Here is a 17,083-nt window from a genome sequence, read left to right as displayed (position 1 = left end):
TAACAGAGACTAAATACAAAGAGCAAAGCAGCGGTCACTTTGAATCTCAGCTCGTGTGGGAAACACTGCCGATATTTTCGTGCAGACCCCTTCATTAATCTGGAAACCAATGACGTCACAGATCTTCCGGCCAACGTTGTATTTCATTCATTCACTCTTTCAATGGCCTGGGGAGAATGTAACGCAGATCTCCTTCATATCGCCATTATAATTATTCTAGAAACTCAGAAGAGACCCAAACACTGAGGTTCTACTATTCATAACATAATCTGATGAGGTTTTGGTATTTTCTGTTGCAGTTGAAAAAAGCACTCTGGCTTATTCAGAATTCATTCCAAAAAGTGTGGGGGAGGGGCTAAGAGAACCATTAGCTGATTGGGTGAATCTGACTGAGTGACAGGAGATGGTCCTGGCGGCTCTCCTTGGCCCAAGTCTACACCTGTTGACCAGCCCAGTTAACTCCTGTAGGGTTTAAATTGGTAAGTTCGAACTTTTTTTCCCCTGAGGATCTCTGAGTTTCAGAGGAGGGTCTGTGATTCAGCGCACAGTAAAAAGCTCCGTGACTCTGCATTTGAAACCGCAATTCCCTTGTGAGATGTGGATGTAATAATATTTGTCGGTATCTGGCAGGGGGATTGGTAAAATACCCAAGTGCTCCATGAGTGCAGTTCTCATTATGTACAGCAGCTCCAGTCGGCTTCTACCCAATTAAATAATAGAGTCCTAGGACTCAAAGGAATCTCTAGAGATCACCCTGTTTCTGGAAATACTGGACTTATATAATACTTTAAACTCACTTGCTCATTCATTACGTTATTTCCTCCCTCTCTCTTTCCCTCCCTTTATATCCGGCAGCTCTACTTAGAACCATCTCAAGCTAGACTAGGTACAACCTCCATTCTCTCAGATACTACCTGTGTGCCTTTGGGCAAATTACTTAACCTCTTTGGGCTCAGTTTTCTCATCTGTAGAATAGGGAGAATATAGCCTAGCTCATTAGAGTTAGTGTGAAGATTCGACGAGGTAATATGCACATATAGTGCTTAAAACAGTTTTAGCACAAGGTGCTCAGTGAATGCTATCTGTCATCATTCATTCATTCCACTAAGATCGATGTAGTTACTCCAATGGTCAGGGATTGTGCTAGGTCTGGGGACCCTGCATAAACGAGAAAACATGATCTCTGCCCTCTTAGAGTCTATCATCTAGTGAAGGAAATAGTCAATAAACAGTACAGCAGGTGATAATACGATAAACAACGACACAACACAACGTTCAACAAGAGAGACAGTTACAGATTGGAGTACGTCCTCTGGAGGAAATAAACTGTGGTGAAATGGAGCATAATGAAGGAGCCATGCTCTTTGGCTACAGGGTGGGCCAGGCAAGCCTTTCTGAAGAGGTGACATGGAAGCTGTGATCCAAGGGTCAAGCCTGGGAAGGGCTGAAGGGAAAACTCGCCAGGCAGGGGGGCAAGCTGGTACAGACTCCGAGTGGGGAGAGAACTTGTGTCAGGGCCGTGTGGTTGCAGCAGAGAGAGCCCCAGGCAGGGGGAGATCGAGGCAGCGGGCGATCGAAGCAGGGGGTGATCGAGGCAGGGGGCGATCGAGGCGGTGGGGACCGGATGCGGGTCGGGAGCTGAGCAGGACCCTGTCACATAGGGCCTGTCAAGGAGGAATGTGGTGCGATCTGATTTCCGTTTTTAAAAGATCATTTTGGCTGCTGTCGGGAGAACAGATTGGAGAGGAGTTTGTCAGTCAGTTCTTAGAGTAAACCACAGAATCCACTCTGTCTAGTGTATACAGAAAAGAGATTCATTTATTAAAGGATGTGAGGTCATTCACAAAGTTCCTGGAAGGACTGGAGAGAACCAGGTTGACTCGACATTAAGCTTTCGGGAGCAGCCCCCAAAGCAGTGCCTGCCGAGGGGCCTGATGCTGGCTTCTCTGTGCTGCTATGGCTGAACACCAAACGCCAGGGGCACTTCCACATGCTGCTGCCCCAGCACCAGCCTCTCGGCCTGGCAGCCTTTGGGCCACTGCCGCTGCTCTTCTGGCCACAGGCCGTTAGGACTCTCCACCGCCAACGACATCAACGAAAATGGACCTTTGAGACGCATTGCGTGGAGAGTAGCCAGTGTGTGGGTTCCAGGTCACATATCCACAAGTGGCCCTGCGAATTTGCGTTCTGATTTCTAAAACATTGAGGATGTGGGACTCCCATGGTGGGAATTCTTTATTCCAAGAAGGAAGCCAAGAATATGTCATATTCCAAGGACATGAAAAGAGTCCCCGTCAACAGAAAAAAGGCACGTGGAGCCAGTGGGGAAGGCATTCCGGTAGAGCAGGCGAGAGGTGATGGGGTCCGACTCGCGCTGTCCAGAGAGGAGCAGCAAGTGGGTTTGAGATGTGCTTTGGAGGTGGCAACTGGAGGGCTTGTTCATGGCTTGGACGCAGGGGAAGAGAGAGAAGAATCCAGGGTGTCTGCTGAGATGCTGGCTTCTAGCTTGCAGATATGTTGACCATATTTTCTAAAGCAGTAGTAAAGCGGTATCACCCAGTAACGGTGTGGAGTTTTGAATTAAACAATTCCTGGGAACCCACGGACATCTAGGATCTATCTGTCTTTTCCTTAGTAGCTTATTATTCATCCAGCATATTCTTCTGCGTCTACTTTTCCTTGGACATCTTAATTATTCCCAGATAACGTTGTGAATGAGTAACTGAAAGGAACTGGTAACCCGAGTCATCATTTTAGCTCCTGCACTTCCATCTCCTCTCCATCCTTTTCTCTGCACAGACTTCCAGATGGTAAAATGGACTGTTTTGAGTTTTGGCTCCTCTCTGACAGAAGTGCAAACAGGCTGTGAAATGGCTGAGAGGCAGGCTGAAGGAGGTGGTAGGACAGGCCCCGGGCATTCCTGGGAGCCTGAGGAGAGCAAGGCTCAAGGGCTGCACCCAGCCTGTGGTGCCTGTTAGGTCCTTTGTATGTCACCTTAAGTGGGGACAGTGAGTGGATTCAGGGAGGGAGATGCCAAACCATGAACGCAAGGGCTTCTGGGTCTGCCTGTGGCTCACATAGAAACACAGTCTAAAAAGTAACTCGATTCTACAGACCACGGGCAAAGTCTGCTTTGCTGCATTGGAGGTTTGAGTCAGTCAAGGATGAGAAAACAAGTTAGATGCAGAGAAAGGACCAGAAACCCCCTAGACTATGGTTTATGTCTCAATGACTTCTCCCAGGGTGTCTGCATTCTTTGAAAGACCAAAGGTGCGGTCAGTGTTCTTCCAGAGTTACGGGGCTCCCCGGCTGTTCTAGAAACACCTTTCCTACCACCCCTTCATACACACCATGGAGATTAGCGCCCCCCCGCTCCCCTCCACCACTACCATTAGGGTTGGCCTTGCTTTGGTGTTGGCTTCTCACTGTTGCCACACACATTGGGTGGCTTTATCATGCATCACCTTGGTTGGGCCTAACTGCGTTTTCCAGAATTCCCTCCCCTGTGTCTGAGGAGAATGGCCACAAGAGAGATCCCTGTGGGAGATTTGGAGGGTGGAAGTGAAGACGCAGCCTTTTGGCACCTGACACTCGATGTAGCTTATCTGCTGTCTCACCTTGTTGGCGTGGGGCCGCGGCCAGGCCTGCCGTTGCTCTGCCTTCTCCTGTATCCTCCTTCAGCCGACACCAGCTCCGAGGCCAGGTATGTGTGTTCAGATCCTGACGAAGGGCCCAGCTTCCTCAGGACACGGACACCAGAGAATGGTCATGGGTTTCAGTCCATCCTCATGGTGTTCCAGCATGTTCCTGCCCTCCCGCACTTTGCATCTGTTGTACAGTGAAGAATTGGGCCTTTATCTCTAGTTCCTGGGAATGAGACTCCAGATCCTTGGAATTATCCACGTAATAGGAGTGTCTTTGTTAGTTCACGAGCTTCTTAAATCCACCTGAGTTTGTGCTGAGAGAGGAGATGACTCAGGATGGGGTGGTCTGACCAGGCTGAGACTGGTCAGCCGGAAAGACCCCCGTGCGATGAGAGCAGGTGGGGGCTGTGGGCCAGGCAGACGGCTGGGGCGGGAGGAGGGTCTGGAGGTTGAGTTCAGTCACATCAATCAGCCCCCCGTGGGGAATGAAATCCCAGTAAAAACGCTGCACACCGAAGCTCAGCGGAGTTTCCTGGTTGGTGAACAAATGGATGTGCCGGGGGGTGGGGGTGTGTGTGACATCCCTGATTCCACGGGGACAGGGCACAGAAGCTCAGTGCTCAGGGCCCTCCCCGGCCTCGGCCCATGTGTCTCTTCCTTTGGCTGGCCCTGATCTACGTCCTTTACAATAAAACCAAATCATCAGTATGGGGCTTGCCTCAGTTCTGCGAGTTGTCCTAGTGAATTATTGCACCTAAGTGAGTCATGGGAACCCCCACTTGGTTTTGCAGCCCGTTGGTCAGAGGTACAGGTGGCCTGGGGGCCCCACTTGTGGCTGGCATCGGAAGGAGGGGCAGGTATAGATAGCGGCCCAGCCTTTCTCATTGACCTCCGAGTGATACACATGCCACGTTGACTCCCACCTCCCTGCCTTCTCTATCCAGGGAATTTTTCACTAGCCACCCAGACCCTCTGATTGAGTCATTTATCACACACCTGCCAGTTCCACGTTACCTGGGTGTCCGAGAAGGAACGCTGCTGTTCAACTCTCCAGACACCAAGTGGATGAATAGGGCAGTGGTGCTGCAAAAGAAGGACCAACCCCTGGCACGTCTGGCAGGCAAGAAGAAATCTAGCATTTATCTGCCTTCAGAAGCATGAGAGAGATTTCCATGGACTAGAGTTTGGGCACAGTCTTAGCAGGACGGACTCTTCCTGAGAAATTTTCTGCCACTTGTTGTCCAAACCGTACATGTCTGGGATTGTGTGTGCTTGTCCTCCTGGTTTGATTTCCCGTTGCACTTAAGGATCTTTCTCCGCTAGACTGCTATAGCAATAATAACAGCGACCATTTGTAAAGGGCCCCGTCTGTGCCAGGTACTTGCGATACATTATCTCTAAAGCTTACAGTCCACATGTTGGTATTATTAGCTCCATTTTACAGATGGGAAAACTGAGGCTTATAAAGCCACATGGTTTGAAAACAGAGCCATTCAAATTAGTACAAGTGTCAGAGCAGCGATTCGAACCCAGGTCTCTCTAGCTGTGCCTTCACCTCAGTCTAAGCACCTTCAGCGTAAGGCAATACGTCCCTGGCAGGCAGGTCTGGCAAGAGTTGCTGCCCCTTGTGTTTGTTGAATTCACCTCCGGCCCCACCATCCCCACCTCCTTATCTGGCCCCTTTTCTCTCAGGGGATATGGAGGCAGGGGGGAGAAAGGTTTCTTTTGCTTGCCCCAGCTTTGGGCAGATCCGTGGGTATTTTTAGCAGCCTGGGAAGACTCCGACTAAAACAGGCTCAGGTTTTGAACTTGCCGTGTCAGCCCTGCCTCCCGAGTCCCCCGCGAAAGGTTTATGGTCGCCTCTGAGCAGCTCTGCTGAGGCAGCCAGTAATGTTTATAACTGCAATCAAGCACTCGAGAGCCCCAGCACTGATTTCTTGCCCATCTCTATCCTGTAACAGAAGATTTTTCAATTGAGTAGGTTTGCCTCATGCACAACATTAGTTTTAAAATAGCCCTAGCCCAGCTCTGAGGACTGCACGAGGCCTCACACGGGGATTTGTACTTGAAGTCACGGAAATACATTCACCTTCCTCTTTCTCCCTCTTTGAGGAATTCTAATACATCACGCAGGAGTATTTCCCACATGTCAGGAAAAAGACTCGCTCTGCACGGGAGACAAAGGACTGCGTATTGTGTTTGTTGACAGAGAAGAGCTCCGTTTGGGCTCACGCAGGGGCTTTTCAAAGGGTTAGCTCATGAGGGAGTTCCTTAGTGCTTGACCCTGGGTGCCAGCTGGAAACCTGCTGCAGCATTGGTGATCTTCCTGTCATTTAAATGCTGGATGTGGGGTTGGCGGAGGGAAGGCGCATTGGAGAGGCGTCACCTTGCCAGTGTCAGTGTGGGAGGAAAGATGAAGCATGCCTCGGAGTGACTCGAGCCCTGCAGACAGCATGAGATCACAGCCTGAACCTGTTCCTTGACAGGACAGTTCACCTGCAGACATCAACGAAGAAGCTCGTCCAGAATCATTTTGTACCTATTCAGATGTATCTGTAGGATGAAGTCCTAGACGTTGTTGACTTTCAAAAATGAAACAGCCAGTTATTTTACCAGCAAAAACGGGTTTATTTGGGACTAGCAGAGAATTGCAATTCGGGACAAACCTGCTATAGCAAAAAACCATAGGCAAGTCCAGCACACAAAGGAGAGGAATGGTACTTTGCAGAGAAAAAGGAGGAACTTGGCGGGGGTGGGGGTGCTGCTCTTTGAACAAAAGTTCATGGGAGGAAAGGGAGAGTTCAGGGTGGTGATGGCTTCTTATCCAATGAGCTGTGATGGTTCCCATTGGCTGGGCTTTTTGCTGATGAGATTATCTTCCTTCCTCCTCCTGGGGCAGTAGAGACCCTTCCTGTTGGGAATGCAAGGTCTGAGTCGTCCTATTGGGGTCTGTAATCCAGCTTCTTCCAGTTGCCGTGTGCAATTGACCTTGATCGGTGGTGTGTGATTGGCCCCCTTCAGACCTCCCCACTTCATTTTAAATGACTTTTCCTGTGTTCATTTTCAGAGTGGAATTGCTGAATGGAAGGGTGTGTATTAGTTTCTTATGGCTGCTTAGCCCCAAACTAGTGGTTTAAGACAACAGAAATTTATTCTCTCACAGTTCTGGAGACGAGAAGTCCAAAATCAATTTCATTAGGTTAAAATCAAGGCGATGGCAGGTCAGGTGCCTTCTGCAGGCTCTAGAAGACTCGGTTTCCTTGTCTCTTTCAGCTTCTAGCGGTCCCCTGATTCCTTAGCTTGTGACCTCTTCCTCCACTTTCAGAGGACATGACTCTAATTTCTGCTTTGTCACACATAGGCTTCTGCTGTCTGATCTGCCTGCCTCTTATAAGGACCCCCATGATTACATCAGACCCACCCAGCTAACCTAGAATAACTTCCCCAAGATTCTTAATCACATCTGTAAAGTTGTTTTTGCCGTATAAGATAACAGATACATATTCCAGGGATTAGGATGTGGACCCTGGCATTCAGCCTACCTCAAAGCATGCTCTTGATAAATTGTAAATTGCCTCCCTCCAGAGAGATTGCAACAGTTTGCCTTTCCCTGTCAATATGATGGCAAACCCCTTACTTAGACAGCTTTATCAAACTGATCTTTGCAGATTTGATGATAAAAAAAAATCCATACTCAGTGTGCTTTTAATTAGTATGTCTCTTATGAGCGGGATGGAGAATATGTTTATATGTTGAAGAGCCATTTGAGTTGAATTGCAAATTGTATTTTTTATTATTAACCCCTTTTTAGCAGATGAGGAAATTGAAGCCCAGAGTCCTTAAATAACTTGCTCCAGGATGCTAAAAGGCAGCGTGCTCAATAACAGGATGCTGGAAAGCAGAGTGGGGATCGAAACCACCCTTGATTTTGAACTTCATCTGTGTACAGTTGTATCAGCTGGCAGCTAAGTGTCGAGTATTTCTCTGTCAATCAACACATGAGGGTTGACAAGTAAACCTCTTAAGCTGGACAGTGCTCTTGCAGTTTTTCAGGAGCTTTCACTTTTATTACCTCAATTTTACCTTCGTTGGTATCATTATTCCATTTTATATACAAGGAAACTGTGACTTGGAGAGACTTAGGAACCTCTACAGCTACCCGACTGATGAATGGAAACCAGTTACCAGCCCGCCACCTTTGTTCTTGGGCCATCAGCCATTTGAGATTTAACTTTTTCATTTAATTGTTTTACCCTGTCTATGTCCAACTATACAATTATTTATTTACTATAATTTTTAAATTGACTCACTTTCTAAAAACTTAGCCCCATTCTAATGAATAATAGTTATAAAAGGACAGGTTTGATGTGCCCTTTCTATTTCTTCCTAATTCCACATATCTAAGAATTTCCACATACCACCTAAAATCCTGCCCTTGTTTCCCATAAATGGTTCAAGTACCGCACATTTTGGAAACACTGCCTTAAATTCATAAGACTTGATGGAAAATGACAGGTCCTCATTACAGTTGCCCTTTATCAAGCAACTACTAGACGCCATGTGCTACATTTAATCCTTACAGCAGCCCTGAGAAACTGGGCTTTCCCAGTTCATGGAGCAGGAAACAGGTTCAGACAGGTGAGGCGACCTACCCAAGGTCACACAGCCAGCAAGTGGCAGACTGGGAATTGAGCCCAGGTCTTTCTGACTCAGAAGCCCATACATTTACCCCAGATCTGCACTGCCCCAGGTTCCCCAGCCTGGGCATTACCGTGTTTCCCCGAAAATAAGGCCTAGCCGGACCATCAGCTCTAACGCATCTTTTGGAGCAAAAATTAATATAAGACCTGGTATTATATTATATTACATTACATTATATTATGTTATATTATATTATATTATATTACAAGACCCGATCTTATATTAGTCTTATATAAGACCTGATATATTATATTATATTATATTATATTATATTATATTATATTATATTATATTATATTATACCCGGTCGGCTCTTATATTAATTTTTGCTCCAGAAGACGCATTTTATAGCTGATGGTCCGGCTGGGCCTTATTTTCGGGGAGACACGGTCGTTAGCTGATGGCAGAGCCGATCACCAGGTGTTGTTTGCTCTTCCAGACTGCAAGCATCCACATAAGGCATTTCGGCTTTCACTGCATGTAGTTCGGATTTCTGAGGAGCCCCCAAATGATTAAAGGGCCTTTCTGTCCCTCCATTCATTGTTTTGGCAACACAGCACCTCTCGGAGGTGAGCAAATACCAAGAACCCATTTACAAATGAGGAAAGTGGAGAGGTTGCAGGATTACCTCGCCCGGGAAGTGAGCCACAGAGCCAAGAATAATAGCTAATATTATTTCAGGAGACTCAAACTCAGTGAACCTAAGAGCTTCCTGGGGCCCTGTGGAACTCAGGGGTGTCAGAAGGTGGTTCCCAGCCCCGACCCTTCCCAAGCGACACTTCCCACCACGGCAGAGGTCAGGGAGTGGTTCACCCTGTGCACGTGAGCTCAGACCATCCTGAGCATTTTCTCCCTGTTATTCTTTTCAAATCATATTTTTTTTCCATTAAGAGAATGGCACTACATATTTTATAGTGGTAAAAATAATACAGATTTTGCCTAATGGAACGCTTCCAGGGTGACTTGCGAAGATGAATTGATTAGCATTCGAAAAGCACTTTTGAATCCTAGACAAGTTGAAGCGGAGGGCAATTCCTTTGTTATTCTTCCAACTATAGTAATTGATGGGGGTAGTTCCTTGATAACCTTTTGATTTTGCTATAAAAAAACTGGTTGAACCAAAGGTTGCTGTGTCCCACAGGTATAAAGACAATTCATACCCTCTGGTCTCCACTTCAGCCGTTTCCCTGGTATTCTCAGCGACGCGTTTCCAGATTCCAGTGACCCATGAGACTTATACAGCCAGAGAGTCCGTCAGGCTTACCTACTCGTACACAGTACAAACTGCTAAAAGGATCCTCTATGTCTGAGACACAGCTGGTTTGGTTTTAAAATTTGGAAGAGTTAAAAATTTAGGTCCACACAAAAATCTGGACATAGATGTTGAAAGCAGTTTTGTTCCTAATGGGCAAAACTTGGAAACAACCAAAATGTCCTTCAGTAGGCAAATGATAAACTATGGTCCCTCCAAACAATGGAATATTATTCAGCGCTAAAAAGAAATGAGCTATCAAGCCATGAAAAGCCATGGAAGAACCTTACATGTGTAGTACTAAGTGAAAGATGCCAACCTGCAAAGGCTCTACTGTATGATTCCAATTATGTGACATTCTGGAAAAGGCAAAACTACGGAGACAGTAAAAAGATCAGTGGTTGGGTGGGGGGAGGGTGTAGTAGGCAGAGCACACAGGACTTTTAGGGCAGAAAAACTATTCTGTATGATACTACAATGGCAGATACGTGTCATTACACATTTGTCAAAACCCATAGCACGTACAACACCAAGCGTGAACCCTAATGTAAACTATGGCCTTTCAGTGATAATAATGTGTCATTATAAGTTCATCAGTTATGACAAAAGTACCACTCTGGTGGGAAATATTGATAATGGGGGACGCTATGCACGTGCAGGGGAAGGGGGTCTGTGGGAAATCCCTGTACTTTCTGCTCAATATTGCTATGAACCTAAAACTGCTCTAAAAATTAAAGTCTATTAAAAACAAAACAAAAAGCTGGAGGGCAGCCTCCTGGAACTTCCCATTTTACAGGTGGGGAAACTGAGGGTAGACTTGGGCTGCAGCTGGAATCTGACCCCAGCTCTTCGGACCCTGAGGTCGTTGTTCTGTCCACTGTGCCCTACCTGCCGAGGAAAATGTCAGTATCAACCCATCCATGACCTTGGTCACCCACACCTAGAAAGGAAGCCAGCTGACACTGCTGTCTGTGGCCCCAGAACCTTCTCCTCAGCGTCTTGCTGTTAAAGCAGGTTGGGAACAATCATCTCTTAACTACAGTAGTGTCCCTTGGTCTGAATAATAGTTGGAATCTGGTGGGCCCACTGACTGGGCATTAGGGGGTCTCTGTGTTGTGCCTTGAGCAAAGGAAAGCTTTATTCATACTGGCATCTGTTTCAGAGAGGTCTGACAAGCTCAGTTATGCAGCAGAGCGTGATGGAAATATGAAACACTGAGTAGATATGTCTACGGTCATCCTTGGCTTATCTGAATGTGGGGAGCCGGGAGTCCTGACCCTTCCCTTTCACTGGCCTCAGCTGTTGCCTGAAACTCTCCAGTCTTAACTTTAATTCTATACCGTGTTTCCCCGAAAATAAGACCTCGCTGAACAATCAGCTCTAATGCGTCTTTTGGAGCAAAAATTAATATAAGACCCGGTATCATATCATATATCATATCATCTCATATCATATCACATATCATATATCATATATCACGTAAGACCCGGTCTTATTTTACTATCATATAAGTAAATATTATAGTAAAAATTATATTATATTATAAGTAAAACTATTAAAATATTATATTATAAGGAGAAATTATATTATAGTAAAATAAGTCCAGGTCTTACATTAAATTTTGCTCCAAAAGACGCATTAGAGCTGATTGTCTGGCTAGGTCTTATTTTTGGGGAAACACAATAAATACCTCCAGTGTTTTTTTTTTTAAGTGTATATATAACTACCTTTTTTTTTTTTAGTAGAAAGTTTTATGCCAAGAAAATTGTTTGCCTCTTACATCTTTGAATCAATTAAGTTTCAGTTAATAAAGTTGGATTAAAATGGGGGGGGGAGCCAAGTGCCGATTCTCACAGGGTGTTTACTCTGCTCCTGGAGGCCCCTTAGCTGTTTCCTCTGACCAGCAGCTGACTCCTTTGATATCCCATCTTGTGTCCTGTCTAAAATAAATGATGGGAGCGATGCAGGCTCCAGTAGCATGGAGAGACCGTCTGCTGGTGCCATCTGATTCCTCAGCAGACAGAGCTGTACAATCCTTGGTGGCAGGGCCACCAAGGCAGGTTTGTAGGCTGCAGGTGGAGGATGCCACTTTGCCCTTCACACAGGAAAACAGCCTATGAAGCGGGAGTGCTTTGCACCGTCTCAGGTTCCAGCCCCTGGAACTCATGCCAGGAATTTTCCTGGACCTCTGATCCTACAGAAAGCTACCTGTGTGATGGTTGTGCCTACCAACTTGCTGTGTGACCTTGGGAAGGCACTTTCCTTCTCTGAGCCTAATTATTTTCATCTGCAAGTGGAAAGTGCATAAATAACTATAATAATAATGAGCATACCCTAGGCATTCTCTTAGTACCCCCACCCCAAAGGACCTGTGTGATTGGCCGTATAATTTTCATTTTGCAGATGAAGAATTAAGACAGAGAGGTTAAGTCATTTGCCCACAATCACAGAGCTCGTAACTGACACAGCCAGAATTTGGGCTCAGTCTGTCCAACTGAGGAGCCTAAGCTATGAACCTCCCACAATATTAATAGCAAACACTTTCTGTGCATCTTCTGTATAGATCCTTAGAGCAGCCATGCTATCGCTGCTCAGAGGTCGGTGCTATCATTACCCACATTTTATGGACAAGCAAAGGTCTCGTAACAACTTTTCCACCTGTGAAAAATCTCTTGTTTTTAAATTCGGGAGGACAGTGACAGAAACAAAAGATTAAGAAGGTCAGTGCTCAGACGTCCTGTTGGCTGAGGAAAACGGATAGAGAGCATGGAGGAAAGGGTAGAAAAGGAGAGAGAGAAAGTGGTGCTTCTGAATCCAAACTCCTTAGTTAGGGCTGCAGTGCCATTTCAAGGGGCCTCTTGAGCCTCTTACAAGTCATGATGGCCTTTAATGGCTGCAGTCCTAGGAGGTAAGTGTATTACCATCCACTTTTTATGAAGGCGGAATGAGAGAGGATAAATGAGGTGCCCCAGGTCACAGACCTCTTAAGTGGAGCCTTAGGACTTGAACCCAGGACCACCTGATTCCAAAGACCGAACTCGAGCCCTTCGCCATCCATCGTGCCTCCTGGCACTGACCCTTCCTGGTTCTACAAACGCCCCCTATACTTTCCTACACCCAGGCCTTTCACCGTGCAGTTTCCTCTGTCCAGAGCGCCCATCTCTCCTTGTCAGTTGGTCGGATTCCTTCTGTCATCTGATCAGGGCCAGCTCAAGGGTCACCTCTTCTGAAAAGTCTTTCCTGACACCCCAGGCAGACGTCATCACACCTCTCCATCTGTGTCCCCCGAGCTCTGCTATGGCGATGAGAGTGTCGGGTGATGACCGCGGCGGTCGTAGTGATCATCGCTGTTATAAAAACTGCAGCCTTTCCTGAGTCCCTACTGTGTGCCAGGTGTGGGGCTCAGCATTTGCACATACCTCGTTTGATGCGCTCCCATCACCTCTATCTTTCTGATGAGGAAGCGGGGGCTCCGAGAAGTTAAATACCTTTCCAGTGCTCCCTGGGCTAGCACACGCCTGCCCCTGTGCTGCAGTAGGAGATGTGAGGACAGAAACAAGAGGTGAGAGTGATGAAAGGAAGGGGCCACAAGCCCAGGAATGCAGGCAGCCTCCCGGAGTAGAAAAAAGCCAGGAAACCGATACGCCCCTTGAAGCCTCCAGAAAGGAACCAGCCCTGCTAACACCCTGATTGTACAGTTCTGGCCTCCAGAATGACAAGATCATAAATTTGTATGGTTTTAAGTCACTGGGTTTGTGGTCATTTGTTAGAGCAGCAAGAGGAAACTCATGCGGGCGGAAATGCTTTTCAAAAGAGGGCTGACATGGTGCGGTCGGCGCTTTCCAGGGCCTGGCTGACAGAAGGGCCCAGGACGTGTCTGTTCCATGAAGCTGCGCAGGCCGGGCTGGAAGAGATCGCAGGGCCCCTTCCAGAAGTGTGGCTTTGACCCCAGACCTTCTGGATCTCAGCCTGGCCTCTCTGTCCACACTCCCGAAGAAGAGGCCCATCACTCCCACTCCTTCTACACGTCCTGTTCGAATGAATGGTTCTTTTCTGTCTACATAAAGGATGATTGTTCCCAATTATTTGTGCATCTCTATGGAAACATTCCTTAAAAATGCTATACATCAGCTTGAATTTTCCACTAGCAGCGTTTTGGAACATCCGTCTGTGCCCGTGGTCTTGGTTTACATGGAGGGAGGAGGTCCTTCCCTCCTGTCCCATCGGTGATAGATGAGGCTTTGGGAAAGCAGCCTCTGGGCATCAGGAAGCATGAGCTCTGGCCCAGGCCTGCCCCTGACGTTCTCTGTGACCTTGAACAAGTCAGTTCGCCCCACCTTGGTGCACTGCAGCTTTACTCCCGGAACCCAAGAATCATGAACGCTCCTGTCTGCTCTAAAATTGTATGCTTCTGTGTGCTCTCTTAGAAATGATACTGTTCTGCCTACCAACCAGTCTTGTCCACCACTGTCCCTTTGCACTCTGTGCCCAAGGATCGCAGAGCTATTTAAATTCTTCTGAATATGGGATAATAATGATGATGATACTAATACCAGTATGTACTTCCTATTTGATGTTGTTCTGCTAAGCATTTTACGTGCATTATCTCATTCAGTCATCACTGCCCCAGAGGTAGGTATTTTTATCTCTGTTTTACATATGAGTAAACTTAGGCTCAGAGAAGTTAAGTAAGTTTCCCAAGGTCACACAGGTAGTAAATGGCAGAGCTGGCATAAGGGAGCTCTCTGTTTTCAGAGCCAGTGCCACCCTTAACCACTCAATTGTATACCACTAGGACTGTTGCAAGGGCCCAGTCAGCATTTGAAGACTGTTTGAATGAATAAATCTGAAAATCATTCCAAGAAGCAAAATAGTTATCATATTTCCCTGCTGGGTGCAGAATGTACTTCACAGAGCAGCACCTCCCCGCAACCCCCCAAGCTAAGGACTCATGTAGTAGCTTCCTGGTTGGTTTCTGGCATGCCCTGCGTTGAGGTCATAACCGTGGAAGAATGACAAGGTCTGAAGCACACATTTGGATTGTCCCATGGAAGCCAGAACCCTCAGGGAGAGGGTGTCCCAGATGAATGCATTTTATTGCTTTTGGCCCCACTATCACCATTCGCAGCATGAATTTCTCATTTGTAAGCTCCTTGAACTTGTGTTCTTAACCACAGTATTGGGTTAATTATATAGACACAGACAATTTCGTATCAGCGCTACTTACTCGAGTAGATGCGGGAAGAGTTTTAAGCTCCCGCCTCTCAGCCCAGCTGCTCCTGTCAGCAGCCTCTACCTGGTTTCTGAGTAAGAACTTCAGGCAGGACTTCTCAGATGCTGCAGTGAAAAATGACCACTACTTCCCTTCTCCATTTCCCCTTCTGTGGCTGGTTAGGAAGCAAAGAGAAAACCTGAGCCTTCCCCCTCTACATCCCAGAAAGTCTGTTTCACAGAAGACCTTTGCTTAGAAGGTCTGATTTTGTTTAACAGAAGATGACGCCCAGGTTCCTTTTAGAGCTGCCCTGGTAGGTGGGCTGGGTCATTTGCAGAAGGGCACAGAAAACTGCATCGTTAGAGGGGAAGAACCTGGAGTGCTGTGCAGGACAGGCCCCACCACATAGAGTCGTCCGGCCCCAAATGTCACCAGAGCTGGGGCTGAGGACCTGGGGGTCAGAGAAAACAGAGGTGTGCTCTTCAATGCAGGGGTCAGGAGAGGCCTCTGGAGGCCTTTGGAGGGGGACATTAGAGTGGAAATCCAAGGGGAAGTGAAGGACTCTTGTGGCAGAGGGGACAGGTGCAAAAGCCAGGGGAAGCGCACGTGGGACAAACCACTCAGAGATTTCGGCCCAAGTCCACTGGAGCCTGGGGGTTCTGTTTCCTGGTGAGATGTTCTGTTATCCTTCCAAAGGGTCCCTCTGGCCACTGTGTGGAGAACAAACAGCCTATGGGAAGCAAAGGGGATAGGGAGAACAGGTGAGAGGCTGCTGGTGTCATCGAGACAGGAGATGTGGGGAGGCCTGAATGAGAGAACTAGATACTGTGTATTACTATGCGTCTAAAACTCTGCCTCGTTTTTGTGTGTTGGTGGTAGTCAGAGGTGCTTACCGTGTTTCCTCGAAAATAAGACTTAACCGGACAATCAGCTCTAACGCGTCTTTTGGAGCAAAAATTAATATAACTTATTTTACTATAAGATCGGGCCTTATATAATATAATTATAGTATAATATAGTATAATACCAGGTCTTATATTAATTTTTCTCCAAAAGACGCGTTAGAGCTGATTGTACGGTGAGGTCTTATTTCTGGGGAAACAGGGTCGTAGGAAACACATGGTTTAGCTCCTCAGAACTTGCAGTATCATCAGAAGGCAAATTACTGGTTATAATTAAGAGTCTTATCACTGGTATTGGCAGTAAGCGTTATACTGGCTCACAGCCATTTCCATGTAGTTTGGGGGGGTTCCATTCAGTCTTAGGGCACCTCTTGGTCATTTATTCAGTAAATAGTACTACTTATTATCTATCACGTACCAAGCCTGGGCGAGGCACTGAGGGTTTGAAAATGCACCACAGGCAAAAGGAGGAGAGGACTCAGGTTTTGGAGTGCAGTGGATCGCGTCCTGCCACTTACCAGCTGTGTGACATTGGACAGTACGTGTCTTCACCTCTCAGAGCGACAGGTACACAGTCTGAATACTGTGGAGAGACAATAATGGTGTCGACCTCAGAGCGTTATTGGCAGGGGGGCAAGTCACTTCCACTTGCCTGGTGAGCAGGAAAGTCCCACGAATGGCGCCCACGACGAGACGCTGTCCCTGTGGCTCAGGCGCTCAGAGCCAGAGCAGAGAGCCCCTAAGAAAATGTAGTTGAATGTCACCGTTTCGTTGTGAAATCACGTTTTCACTCATCCCTGTTGAAATGGATGTCCAGGATAGACTGTCAAGTGAAAAAAGCATATTGCAAGAGTGCATGCAAAGCCAGGTCCCATTTTTGTAAAAGAAGGAGTTTTATGCATTCCCTGTTAGTAGGTAGTAGAGCAGCGTATGAGTAATGTGCTTAGATAATGCATTGGTTGGAGGACGGTCTCAAAGGACACTGACCTGCTCTTAACGGGGGTTAGTCACCTCTGCAGAGTGGGATCAGGGCACAGTGATAACTTGCCCTGATTGTGGCACAGACAGTTGTGCTCACTTCCGTTTTCTCACCTCCATGTGGTGAGATTGGGGCTGAGGGACCGGCCATCAGAGTGAGCCTGTCTCTGTCTCCCTGCTGGGCAGAGGCATTTCAAAGCAGGTGGGCACCTTCTCTTGTCTCTCTTCCCTTGCTGCAGTGATGCTGAAAGCCGCGTGCAGGGCGACGGGGGGTGGGGGGTAGGGTGTGTTCCTACCTCGGGCTTTTGTGGAAGTGACTGAGATTTCAGGGCTCCTTCTTTTCTTCTTTTTTTTTTTTAGATTGTTAGATTTTTTTTTTAGATTGTTTTTTAGA

Source organism: Rhinolophus ferrumequinum, chromosome 25, assembly GCF_004115265.2.
Source record: "Rhinolophus ferrumequinum isolate MPI-CBG mRhiFer1 chromosome 25, mRhiFer1_v1.p, whole genome shotgun sequence".
Taxonomy (NCBI): domain Eukaryota; kingdom Metazoa; phylum Chordata; class Mammalia; order Chiroptera; family Rhinolophidae; genus Rhinolophus; species Rhinolophus ferrumequinum.
The sequence above is the reverse complement of the archived record's forward strand: the minus strand, read 5'-3'. Positions refer to the sequence as shown.